Here is a 15,170-nt window from a genome sequence, read left to right on the forward strand (position 1 = left end):
GTCACATCATAATGCATCATTAGGACACATATTCACATTATAATGCGCTATTAGTACACATATTCACATCATAATGCGCTATTAGTACACATATTCACATTATAATGCATCATTAGTACACATATTCACATCATAATGCATCATTAGTACACATATTCACATCATAATGCGTCATTAGTACACATATTCACATTATAATGCATCATTAGTGCACATATTCACGTCATAATGCATCATTAGAACACATATTCACATTATAATGCATCATTATTACACATATTCACATCATAATTCGTCATTAGTACACATATTCACATTATAATGCATCATTAGTGCACATATTCACATCATAATGCATCATTAGTACACATATTCACATCATAATGCATCATTAGAACACATATTCACATTATAATGCATCATTAGTACACATATTCACATCATAATGCATCATTAGTACACATATTCACATCATGATACATCATTAGTGCACATATTCACATTTTAATACATCATTAATACACATATTCACATTATAATACATCATTAATAAACATATTCACATTATAATACATCATTAGTGCACATATTCACATTTTAATACATCATTAATACACATATTCACATTATAATACATCATTAATAAACATATTAACATTATAATACATTATTAATAAACATATTCACATTATAATACATCATTAATACACATATTCACATTATAATACATCATTAGTACACATATTCACATCATAATGCATCATTAGTACACATATTCACATCATAATGCATCATTAGTGCGCACAGTCACATCATAATGCATCATTAGTACACATATTCACATCATAATGCGCCATTAGTACACATATTCACATCATAATGCATCATTAGTACACATATTCACATGATAATACATCAATTAATACACACAGTCACATCATAATGCATCATTAGGACACATATTCACATTATAATGCATCATTAGTACACATATTCACATCATAATGCATCATTAGTACACATATTCACATCATAATGCGTCATTAGTACACATATCCACGTGATAAAACATCATTAGTACACATATTCACATGATAATACATCAATTAATACACACAGTCACATCATAATGCGCTATTAGCACACATATTCACATTATAATGCATCATTAGTACACATATTCACATCATAATGCGTCATTAGTACACATATTCACATCATAATGCATCATTAGTACACATATCCACGTGATAAAACATCATTAGTACACATATTCACATGATAATACATCAATTAATACACACAGTCACATCATAATGCGCTATTAGTACACATATTCACATTATAATGCATCATTAGAACACATATTCACATCATAATGCATCATTAGTACACATATTCACATCATAATGCGTCATTAGTACACATATTCACATTATAATGCATCATTAGTGCACATATTCACGTCATAATGCATCATTAGTACACATATTCACATTATAATGCATCATTATTTCACATATTCACATCATAATGCGTCATTAGTACACATATTCACATTATAATGCATCATTAGTGCACATATTCACATCATAATGCATCATTAGTACACATATTCACATCATAATGCATCATTAGAACACATATTCACATCATAATGCATCATTAGTACACATATCCACATGATAAAACATCATTAATACACATCGTCACATCATAATGCATCATTAGTACACATATTCACATGATAATACATCAATGAAACACACAGTCACATCATAATGCATCATTAGTACACATATTCACATTATAATGCATCATTAGTACACATATTCACATCATAATGCATCATTAGTACACATATTCACATAATGATACATCATTAGTACACATATCCACATGGTAAAACATCATTAATACACATCGTCACATCATAATGCATCATTAGTACACATATTCACATTATAATACACCATTAATACACACAGTCACATCATAATGCATCATTAGTACGCATATTCATATTATAATACACCATTAATACACACAGTCACATCATAATGCATCATTAGTGCACATATTCACATTATAATGCATCATTAATGCACAAATTCACATAATGATACATCATTAGTGCACATATTCACATTATAATACACCATTAATACACATATTCACATTATAATGCATCATTAGTCCACATATTGACATCATAATGCATCATTCGTACACATATTCACATTAAAATACATCATTAATACACACAGTCACATCATAATGCATCATTAGTACGCACATTCACATTATAATGCATCATTCATACACACAGTCACATCATCATGTATTTATTTTTTTTGTACACAGAATCGAGATCGAGTATATTGTTACGGGACCGCGGCGAGGATGTTGTTTGCCGAGCGGATGGCCGCCGCGCCCGAACAGTTACCCCGACTAACCCGATTCCTGAACGTTGGCCGAATCGCGCCACAGATATTCAATGGGGAAAAGACTAAAGCGAAGGTTGTGAAGAAGAAGAACACCAAAGCAAAAAGGTTGGAAATGCTACTAAATTTATTCCTACTATTTACACAATCAAAGAAACCAAGGAGAAGGAAGGATAATAAAATAAAAACAGAAGAAGAAGAAGCGGACAAAGTGAAACTTAGCTTATCTATGGCAGTCTTACTTAGAACCCTGGACAGAACAAACGAAAGACGGACTCACACGAATTGGGAATTTGCAGGCAGGAAGGATCGGAAGGAGGAATGGTTTGGCGGGGGAGGAAGGTTCAGCGGGGATCGGTCGGGCCGGAAGCGGATAGCTGCCGTCAATACCCGAGCTGGGATCGCCAAAACAGCCGCGGTTCCAATCTGCACGGCGAAGCCCCTCCGGTGCACCGTTCGCTCTCCAAAGCTGCTCCTTTGAACTCTCTTGCACTTGGCTCTGCCCACTCGGCACTTTCCCTACTTGGCACTTCGCACTTCGCCGCTCTGACTCGCTTGCACTTGATCGTCGCACGTATCTCTGCATGTATCTCTTTGGACGTATATCTTAGGACGTATCTCTCTCAGGACGTTCCTCTCTTGCTTCGCCCTCGTGCGCACTTCTTCTTAATGGCTTCCGCGCGTGCTCTTTATAACCCCCCGGGCAATCAAGCCGCCGGCCTCTAGAACACGCCCATCGGTGAGCTCGCCTCGGCCCTGATTGGTCGGCACGGGCCTCTGGCTCCGCCCTTGATGACGATGGGCGGGCACGCCCAGGATTCGGCGGCTCCTCCCCCTTCTTCTCCGAGCCGACCTCGTGGCGAATGGAGTCGTGGAGGGAACAGTTGGCAATTGTTGGAAGGGGAAGGTGAAGGGAATCTACTCTTATTTCACTTGGTGCAATGGAGTATTTAAATTAATGGAAGACACAGCCTTACACTAATACACATAATAAGGATATAACTACCGAACCGGGATATATGGTGTCCTTCGTGTATGTTTTATGGAATTAACTACGGGAACGCCCTTTGACCTTTATACAACAACAAATGCAGGAAGGAGGGTGACATTTTACAACAATTCATTACACAACAAAAAAAAAAAAACATTCTCATATCCACAACAATATATATATATATATATATATATATATATATATATATATATATATATATATATATATATATATATATATATATATATACCTTTTTTAACACAGAATTGAGCTCAAGTATATGCAAGGCAGGGCGGGGTCAGGCCTCCCGCATACTCGCCCCACCTATGTAAGGCGGGGAGGGGTGAAGCCCCCCGCCGACAGGGCTTGATACCTCGCCCCACCTTTATAAGGCGCAGCGAGGTGAGGTCGCCCACTTGGGTGAGGTTTGGACCAAACTTACTCTCCACGAGAAAGGACATATATCTCATGTAAGTTGCAAGACAGTTGCTCATAAAATGTAGTCGTGATTGAACCATATAAAAAACAATACAACACCTAAAAAGGTCCTTCCTCTGACAATCGAAAGACAACAAGGATATCTCTGTATGAATGAAAAAACAAGATATAAAACTAAGACATCCACAACCATGCCCACCAAAGGAAACAATACAAAAAGTTTTAATTAAAACAAAAGCCGCGTCGATGTTACACAATGCCTAGATGCAGCTGTGCCTATAACGTCGATGTTATAGGCACAGGACATTCCTATTGATTCGATTACTTGATGTTATTTTTGTGCAAAGTGAAAATATATCTCGGCAATTTCCCATTTGTGGCGACGAATTTTTAATATATCTCGGCATTTTCCCGTGTGTGTCGACACGTGAACGAAGCTATGCTCCTCTCTCCACATTATTGTGATGACGTATAAATTAAATATTTCATCGTGACGATTGTCATCAAATGGACGAATTTTTAATATATCTCGACATTTTCCCGTCTGTTATTTCGGGCGGTGTATGACTGACCATGCCGCAATTTAAACAAAATATATATATATCTCGGCATTTTCCCGTCTCTTATTTCGGGCGGTGTATGACTGACCATGCCGCGATCTAAAAAATATATATCTCAATGGACTTGAAGTTACAGGCCTTTGAGCATTCATTTTGTTCTATAAAGGGCAACTTTCATCGGATTTTCTTCCCGTTTTTTTTTCAACCGAGTCTAAAACTATGTTAGCGACTGTGAAAAAAGAAATGATATATCGAATTTGATTTGAAATAAAACTGTGTGAGAGAGGAAGACACCACGGGCCTACAAAACAGGCCTCAAAGCTATGCGAGTTAATAAAATGGTGGATATTTGTTTTTATGAAGCCTCTCCCAAAATGGGTGGAGCTATGGTTCCCAGAATGGGTGGAGCTTCGAGGTTTTGTCTTCTCTGCAAGAACAACAAGAAGAAGAAGAACAAGAAGAAGAACAACAACAACAACAACAGCAGAGGGCACTCTATGAGCAGCGTCTGCGACGTGGCTAAAAATTGACGGGCCCCAACCTCGCCCGTCAAAGTGATGGACATCCATTGTTACTTCCATCTCCACTTCACCATCAAAGGAAATAAGTGAGAATTTTTCACCACCCTTGGACCAAATAAGGTGAAGAATCTGCTTCCTGATGTGGTCTCCAGAGTCCAAGCAGTCAGTGAGGATTGCCACATGTTTATCGCTGAAAAATAATCTTCACATGCACAGAAAACAAAACTGCAATTTATCATTGAGCTTCCTGGTCCTCAATCACAGAGATTGGTGAACTTCTTTAGGAGAGGAATTGATGGCTAAGATTGTGATGGAAGATTTCAAAATCCAAAACATGTCAAGATACTGGTGAAAGTAATAAAGTCAAGAACATGTAAATGCTGATGTTTTTACAACTATAATGGCCCTATTGTTTGCACCAGTGCCCAAGTATTGTACCATCAAATTGAAACTATCTTCCAAAAACAGATTATTGAGTAAAGATTGAAAATGTCTCATAGCATTGATTCAACATGAAAACAGTTTCAAAGAATCAACTTCAGTGGACTCCAAAAATAAAACCAATATCCATTTGCGAAAGCTTTCATGTTAAACACTTTGCAATCAGTTAATAAATGAATACAATCATCAAAATACAACATAAGAGCAAAGGATGTACATATTAAATTAAAATTTCAAATCTTATTTTGGTGTGGAAACACATTTATTATATCGAGGACTTTCATAAAAAAATAAAATGCGGGGTGGGGTGGGACCGCCCGGCGACTGAACCCGAGTGGTTGCCCCACCTATTTAAGGCAGGGCGGGTTAAAGCCTCCCGCATACTCGCCCCACCTCTATAAGGCAGGGATGGGTGAGGCCAGCCGCTGACAGAGCTCGAGTCCTCGCCCCAACTATATAAGGCGGGGTGGGGTTAGGTCGCATGCCGGCAGAGCCCGCAAACTCCTCCACCTTTATCAGTTTTTGCAGACAGAATCGAGCTCAGGTATACATATGAGGCAGGACGGGGTAAGGCCTACGGCATACTCGTCCCACCTATATAAGCCGGGAATGGGTGAGGCAGCCCGCTGACAGAGCCCGAGTCCTCGCCTCTCGGCGGAGTAGCTCTTCCTCCGAGGTCATCTGGGTATCCTCTCGGATTCGTAGTTCCTCCTCCGAGGTCCTCTGGGTTTCCTCTCGGATTCGTAGCTCCTCCTCCGAGGTCCTCTGGGTATCCTCTCGGATTCATAGCTCCTCCTCCGAGGTCCTCTAGGTATCCTCTCGGATTCGTAGCTCCTCCTCCGAGGTCATCTGGGTATCCTCTCGGATTCGTAGTTCCTCCTCCGAGGTCCTCTGGGTTTCCTCTCGGATTCGTAGCTCCTCCTCCGAGGTCCTCTGGGTATCCTCTCGGATTCATAGCTCCTCCTCCGAGGTCCTCTAGGTATCCTCTCGGATTCGTAGCTCCTCCTCCGAGGTCCTCTGGGTATCTTCTCGGATTCGAAGCTCCTCCTCCGAGGTCCTCTGGGTATCCTCTCTGATTCGTATCTCCTCCTCCGAGATCCTCTGGGTATCCTCTCGGATTCGTAGCTCCTCCTCCGAGGTCCTCTGGGTATCCTCTCGTATTCGTAGCTCCTCCTCCGAGGTCCTCTGTGTATCCTCTCGGATTTGTAGCTCCTCCTCCGTGGTCCTCTGGGTATCCTCTCGGATTCGTAGCTCCTCCTCCGAGGTCCTCTGGGTATCCTCTCGGATTCGTAGCTCCTTCTCCGAGGTCCTCTGGGTATCCTCTCGGATTCGTAGCTCCTCCTCCGAGGTCCTCTGGGTATCCTCTCGGATTCGTAGCTCCTCCTTCGAAGTCCTCTGGTTATCCTCTCGGATTCGTAGCTCCTCCTCCGGGGTCCTATGGTTATCCTCTCGGATTTGTAGCTCCTCCTCCGAGGTCCTCTGGGTATCCCCTCGGATTCGTAGCTCCTCCTCTGAGGTCCTCTGGGTATCCTCTCAGATTCGTAGCTCCTCCTCCAAGGTCCTCTGGGTATCCTCTCGGATTCGTAGCTCCTCCTCAGAGGTCCTCTGGGTGTCCTCTCGGATTCATAGCTCCTCCTCCGAGGTCCTCTGGGTATCCTCTCGGATTCGTAGCTCCTCCTCCGAGGTCCTCTGGGTTATTCATATTCACATTGTAATACATCATTAATAAACATATTCACATTATAATACATCATGAATGCACGTATTCACATTTTAATACATCATTAATACACATATTCACATTATAATACATCATTAATAAACATATTCACATTATAATACATCATTAGTGCACATATTCACATTTTAATACATCATTAATACACATATTCACATTATAATACATCATTAATAAACATATTCACATTATAATACCTTATTAATAAACATATTCACATTATAATACATCATGAATACACATATTCACATTATAATACATCATTAGTACACATATTCACATTATAATGCATCATTAGTACACATATTCACATCATAATGCATCATTAGTGCACACAGTCACATCATAATGCATCGTTAGTACACATATTCACATCATAATGCATCATTAGTAAACATATTCACATCATAATGCATCATTAGAACACATATTCACATTATAATACATCATGAATGCACATATTCACATTTTAATACATCATTAATACACATATTCACATTATAATACATCATTAACTAGAATCCGGGCACTCGGTAGAGCGCATACCTTCGCCGCAGCTACTGTTCTGTACTTGGCATGGGAGTGTATGCGATGTGAAACTTTATGTGAAATGCGATCGATTTTTAAAAATCAGAATTTGAGCAAATCTGTTTCATTCGTCTGTTAATATGCCTCCCCGATTGACAAATCTGCAATTTGAATTTCATTTGAGGTTGAAATGATTGCGGGAGATCGCGTTATAGTGATGACGTCTTGGATGGACATCCTCTTCTTCAGTCGCTCATAACTTTGAGTGAAATACGATCGAGTTAAAAATAGTCAGAATTTGAGCAAATCTGTTTCATTCGTTTGTTAATATGCCTCATCTCTTGACAAATCTGCAATTATAATTTTTTTTGAGGTTGAAATGATCGCGGGAGATTGCGTTATAGTGATGACGTCCTGGATGGACATCTTCTTCTTCAGTCGCGCATAACTTTGAGTGAAATACGATCGAGTTAAAAATAGTCAGAATTTGAGCAAATCTCTTTCATTCGTTTGTTAATATGCCTCATCTATTGTCAAATCTGCAATTATAATTTTTTTTGAGGTTGAAATGATCGCGGGAGATCGCGTTATAGTGATGACGTCCTGGATGGACATCTTCTTCTTCAGTCGCTCATAACTTTGAGTGAAATACGATCGAGTTAAAAATAGTCAGAATTTGAGCAAATCTGTTTCCCAAAATCTAATCAAATGTGTCCCGTATAATAACCAATCATCCCACCAAATTTCATGCAATTCGGTTGAATACTTTTTGAGTTATGCGATTAACATACACACACACAGACATACAAATAAATACACAGCGATCAAAACATAACCTTCCGCTTTTGCGAAGGTAAAAAACATAACCTTCCGCTTTTGCGAAGGTAATAAACATATTCACATTATAATACATCATTAGTGCACATATTCACATTTTAATACATCATTAATACACATATTCACATTATAATACATCATTAATAAACATATTCACATTATAATACCTTATTAATAAACATATTCACATTATAATACATCATTAATACACATATTCACATTATAATACATCATTAGTACACATATTCACATTATAATGCATCATTAGTACACATATTCACATCATAATGCATCATTAGTGCACACAGTCACATCATAATGCATCGTTAGTACACATATTCACATCATAATGCATGATTAGTACACATATCCACATGATAAAACATCATTAGTACACATATTCACATGATAATACATCAATTAATACACACAGTCACATCATAATGCATCATTAGGACACATATTCACATTATAATGCATCATTAGTACAAATTTTCACATCATAATGCATCATTAGTACACATATTCACATTATAATGCATCATTAGTACACATATTCACATCATATTGCATCATTAGTACACATATTCACATCATAATGCGTCATTAGTACACATATTCACATTATAATGCATCATTAGTGCACATATTCACGTCATAATGCATCATTAGTACACATATTCACATTATAATGCATCATTATTGCACATATTCACATCATAATGCATCATTTGTGCACATATTCACATTATAATGCATCATTAGTGCACATATTCACATCATAATGCATCATTAGTAAACATATTCACATCATAATGCATCAATAGAACACATATTCACATTATAATGCATCATTAGTGCACATATTCACATCATAATGCGTCATTAGTACACATATTCACATAATGATACATCATTAGTACACATATCCACATTATAATACACCATTAATACACATATTCACATTATAATACATCATTAATACACACAGTCACATTATAATGCATCACTAGTACACATATTCACATCATAATGCATCATTAGTACACATTTTCACATCGTAATGCGTCATTAGTACACATATTCACATCATAATGCATCATTAGTGATAATACATTAGTACACATATTCACATTATAAAGCATCATTAGCACACATATTCACATCATAATTCATCATTAGTACACATATTCACATTATAATGCATCATTAGTACACATATTCACATCATAATGCATCATTAGTGCACATATTCACATCATAATGCATCATTAGAACACATATTCACATTATAATGCATCATTAGTCCACATATTCACATCATAATGCGTCATTATTACACATATTCACATAATGATACATCATTAACACACATATTCACATTATAATACATCATTAATACACACAGTCACATCATAATGCATCATTAGTACACATATTCACATGATAATACATCATTAATACACATCGTCACATCATAATGCATCATTAGTACACATATTCACATTATAATACATCATTAATACACATAATCACTTTATAATGCATCATGAGTACACATATTCACATGATAATACATCATGAGTACACATATTCACATTATAATGCATCATTAGTACACATATTCACATCATAATGCCTCATGAGTACACATATTCACATCATAATGCATCAATAGAACACATATTCACATTATAATGCATCATTAGTGCATATTCACATCATAATGCGTCATTAGTACACATATTCACATAATGATACATCATTCGTACACATATCCACATTATAATACACCATTAATACACATATTCACATTATAATACATCATTAGTACACATATTCATGCCATAATGCATCATTAGTAAACATATTCACATTATAATGCGTCATTAGTACACATATTCACATTATAATGCATCATTAGTACACATATTCATGTCATAATGCATCATTAGTAAACATATTCACATTATAATGCATCATTAGTGTACATATTCATGTCATAATACATCATTAGTACACATAGTCACATTATTATGCATCATTAGTGCACATATTCACGTCATAATGCATCATTAGTACACATATTCACATTATAATCATCATTAGTCCACATATTCACATCATAATGCGTCATTAGTACACATATTCACATCATAATGCATCATTAGTACACATATTTACATTATAATGCATCATTAGTACACATATTCACATCATAATGCATCATTAGTACACATATTCACATCATAATGCATCATTAATGCACAAATTCACATAATGATACATCATTAGTGCACATATTCACATTATAATACACCATTAATACACATATTCACATTATAATGCATCATTAGCACACATATTCACATCATAATGCATCATTAGTACACATATTCACATGATAATACATCACTAATACACACAGTCACATCATAATGCGTCATTAGTACACATATTCACATCATAATGCATCATTAGTACACATGTTCACATTATCATGCATCATTAGTACACATATTCACATTATAATACATCATTAATACACACAGTCACATCATAATGCATCATTAGTACGCACATTCACATTATAATACATCATTAACACACACAGTCACATCATAATGCATCATTAGTACGCACATTCACATTAGAATGCATCATTCATACACACAGTCACATCATCAGGTATTTATTTTTTTTGTACACAGAATCGAGATCGAGTATATATATACTCGTGGGGTCACCCGTGGGAATCCCATGGGTATGGTGTGTGACATTTGGACATCTTGATTTAGATGCTGCACATTAAATTTTACAAAATGGTTAAAATGGTGTAATGAACACAACTTATTTATTTCACATAATATGTGACCCCCTCACTGCTCTCTACCCTCACGCCTCTCCAATACCACTCCTCCTCACACTCCTCTCCAATACCTCCTCACACTCCTCTCCAATACCTCCTCGCACTCCTCTCCAATCCCTCACACTCCTCTCCAATCCCTCACACTCCTCTCCAATCCCTCACACTCCTATCCAATCCCTCACACTCCTCTCCAATCCCTCACACTCCTCTCCAATCCCTCACCCTCCTCTCCAATCCCTCGCACGCCTCTCAAATCCCTCACACTCCTCTCCAATCCCGCACACTCCTCTCCAATCCCGCACACTCCTCTCCAATCCCGCACACTCTTCTCCAATCCCGCACACTCTTCTCCAATCCCGCACACTCCTCTCCAATCCCGCACACTCCTCTCCAATCCCGCACACTCCTCTCCAATCCCGCACACTCCTCTCCAATCCCGCACACACCTCTCCAATCCCGAACACTCCTCTCCAATCCCGCACACTCTTCTCCAATCCCGCACACTCCTCTCCAATCCCGCACACTCCTCTCCAATCCCTCACACTCCTCTCCAATCCCTCACACTCCTCTCCAATCCCTCACACTCCTCTGCAACCCATCACACTCCTCTACAACCCCTCACACTCCTCACCAACCCCTCACACTCCTCTCCAACCCCTCACACTCCTCTCCAATACCTCCTCACACTCCTCTCCAATACCTCCTCACACTCCTCTCCAATACCTCCTCGCACTCCTCTCCAATACCTTCTCGCACTCCTCTCCAATACCTCCTCACACTCCTCTCCAATACATCCTCGCACTCCTCTCCAATACCTCCTCGCACTCCTCTCCAATACCTCCTCGCCCTCCTCTCCAATAACTCCTCGCATTCCTCTCCAATACCTCCTCGCATTCCTCTCAAATACCTCCTCGCATTCCTCTCCAATTCCTCCTTGCACTCCTCTCCAATGCCTCCTCGCACTCCTCTCCAATACCTCCTCACACCCCTCTACAACCCCTCACACTCCTCGCCAACCCCTATTGCCAAACCTATTTAAAGTGTATGCGCACATAACTAATAAAAAAAAACGAAGGCATATCTCTCGGTAATTTCGTGAAACATATTTTACTTGCGGATAATAATGTTGAATGAAATAAGAAAGAACGAAGATATATATGTCGTTTTTGTGCCGACTCTCATAAAACGTAAAAGTAATATATCTTAACGAAAAGAAAAAGCAAATTTTTAATATATGTCGACATTTTCCCCAACTGTTATTTTAGGCGGTGTATTTTTGTGTATCATCATGGCGCGATTTTTTTAGCCGCGTCGCAGACGCTGGTCATAGAGTGCCCTCTGCTGTTGTTGTTGTTCTTCTTCTTCTTCTTGTTCTTGTTCTTGCAGAGAAGACAAAACCTCAAAGCTCCACCCATTCTGGGAACCATAGCTCCACCCATTGTGGGAGCGGCTTCATATAAACAAATATCCACCATTTTATTAACTCGCATAGCTTTGAGGCCTGTTTTGTAGGCCTGTGGTGTCTTCCTCTCTCACACAGTTTTCTTTCAAATCAAATTCGATATATCATTTCATTTTTCACAGTCGCTAACATAGTTTTAGACTCGGTTGAAAAAAAACGGGAAGAAAATCCGATGAAAGTTGCCCTTTATAGCACGAAATGAATTCTCAAAAGCCTGTAACTTCAAGTCCATTGAGATATTTTTTTTTTAAATCGCGGCATGGTCAGTCATACGCCGCCCGAAATAACAGGTGGGAAAATGCCGAGATATATATATTTTGTTTAAATCGCGGCATGGTCAGTCATACACCGCCCGAAATAACAGACGGGAAAATGCCGAGATATATTAAAAATTCGTCCATTTGATGACAATCATCACGATGAAATATTTAATTTATACGTCGTCACAATAATGTGGAGAGAGGAGCATAGCTTCGTTCACGTGTCGCCACATACGGGAAATTGCCGAGATATATTTTTTTTTAATCGCGGCATGGTCAGTCATACACCGCCTGAAATAACAGATGGGAAAATGCCGAGATATATTAAAAATTCGTCCATTTGATGACAATCGTCATGATGAAATATTTAATTTATACGTCGTCACAATAATGTGGAGAGAGGAGCATAGCTTCGTTCACATGTCGCCACACACGGTAAATTGCCGAGATATTTTTTTTTTAAATCGCGGCATGGTCAGTCATACACCGCCTGAAATAACAGACGGGAAAATGCCGAGATATATTAAAAATTCGTCGCCACACACAGGAAATTGCCGAGATATATTTTCACTTTGCACAAAAATAACATCAAGTAATCGAATCAATAGGAATGTCCTGTGCCTATAACATCGACGTTATAGGCACAGTTGCATCGAGGCATTGTGTAACATCGACGCGGCTTTTGTTTTAATTAAAACTTTTTGTACTTGTTATAAATGATATCTCGGCAATTTCCCGTGCGTCTGTGAATGTTCTCAATTATTTCTGACACCGAGTCGAAAACCATCGATAAAAATTAAATCAGATGGTGAATTCGATAAAATGGGCGTTTAGTTTACAGGCCTTTGAGAAATCATTTCGTTCTATAAACGGAAACTTTCTTGGGATTCTCTTCCCGTTTTTTTTCAACCGAGTCTAACACAATGTTAGCGACTGTTAAAAATGAAATGATATATCGAATTAGAATTGAAATAAACCTGTGTGAGAGAGAAAGACAGCACGGGCCTAACTAAACAGGCCTCAAAGCCATTCGAGTTAATAAAATGGTGGATATTTGTTTACATGAAGCCTCTCCAAGAATGGGTGGAGCTACGGGTGGAGCTACTCTGCAAACGGATGAAGCCACACCCCCGGACAGACGTCCAACAGAATCACCGTAGCCTATTATAATATAGATACATATATACATTTTTTAAACACAGAATTGAGCTCAAGTATATACAAGGCAGAGCGAGGTCAGCCCTCCAGCATACTCGCCCCACCTATGTAAGGCGGGGAGGGGTGAGGCCCCCCGCCGACAGGGCTTGATTCCTTGCCCCACCTTTATAAGGTGCAGCGAGGTGAGGTCGCCCACTTGGGTGAGGGTTGGACCACACTTACTCTCCACGAGAAAGGCAATATATCTCATGTAAGTTGCAAGACAGTTTCTCATAAAATGTAGTCGTCATTGAACCATATAAAAACAATATAACACCTAAAAAGGTCCTTCCTCTGACAATCGAAAGACAACAAGGATATCTCTGAATGAATGAAAAAACAAGATATAAAACTAAGACATCCACAACCATGCCCACCAAAGGAAAAAATTGACGGGCCCCAACCTCGCCCGTCAAAGTGATGGACATCCATTATTACTTCCATCTCCACTTCACCATCAAAGGAAATAAGTGAGAATTTTTCACCAACTTTGGACAAAATAAGGTGAAGAATCTGCTTCCTGATGTGGTCTCCAGAGTCCAATCAGTCAATGAGGGTTGCCACATGTTTATCGCTGAAAAATAATCTTCACATGCACAGAAAACAAAACTGCAATTTATCATTGAGCTTCCTGGTCCTCAATCACAGAGATTGGTGAACTTATTTAGGAGAGGAATTGATGGCGAAGATTGTGATGGAAGATTTCAAAATCCAAAACATGTCAGGATACTGGTGAAAATAATAAAGTCAAGAACATGTAAATGCTGATGTTTTTACAACTATAATGGCCCTATTGTTTGCACCAGTGCACAAGTATTTTACCATCAAATTGAAACTATCTTCCAAAAACAGATTATTGAGTATTGATTGAAAATGTCCCA

This window comes from Myxine glutinosa, chromosome 4, assembly GCF_964187855.1.
Source record: "Myxine glutinosa chromosome 4, kmMyxGlut1.1, whole genome shotgun sequence".
NCBI classification, from domain to species: domain Eukaryota; kingdom Metazoa; phylum Chordata; class Myxini; order Myxiniformes; family Myxinidae; genus Myxine; species Myxine glutinosa.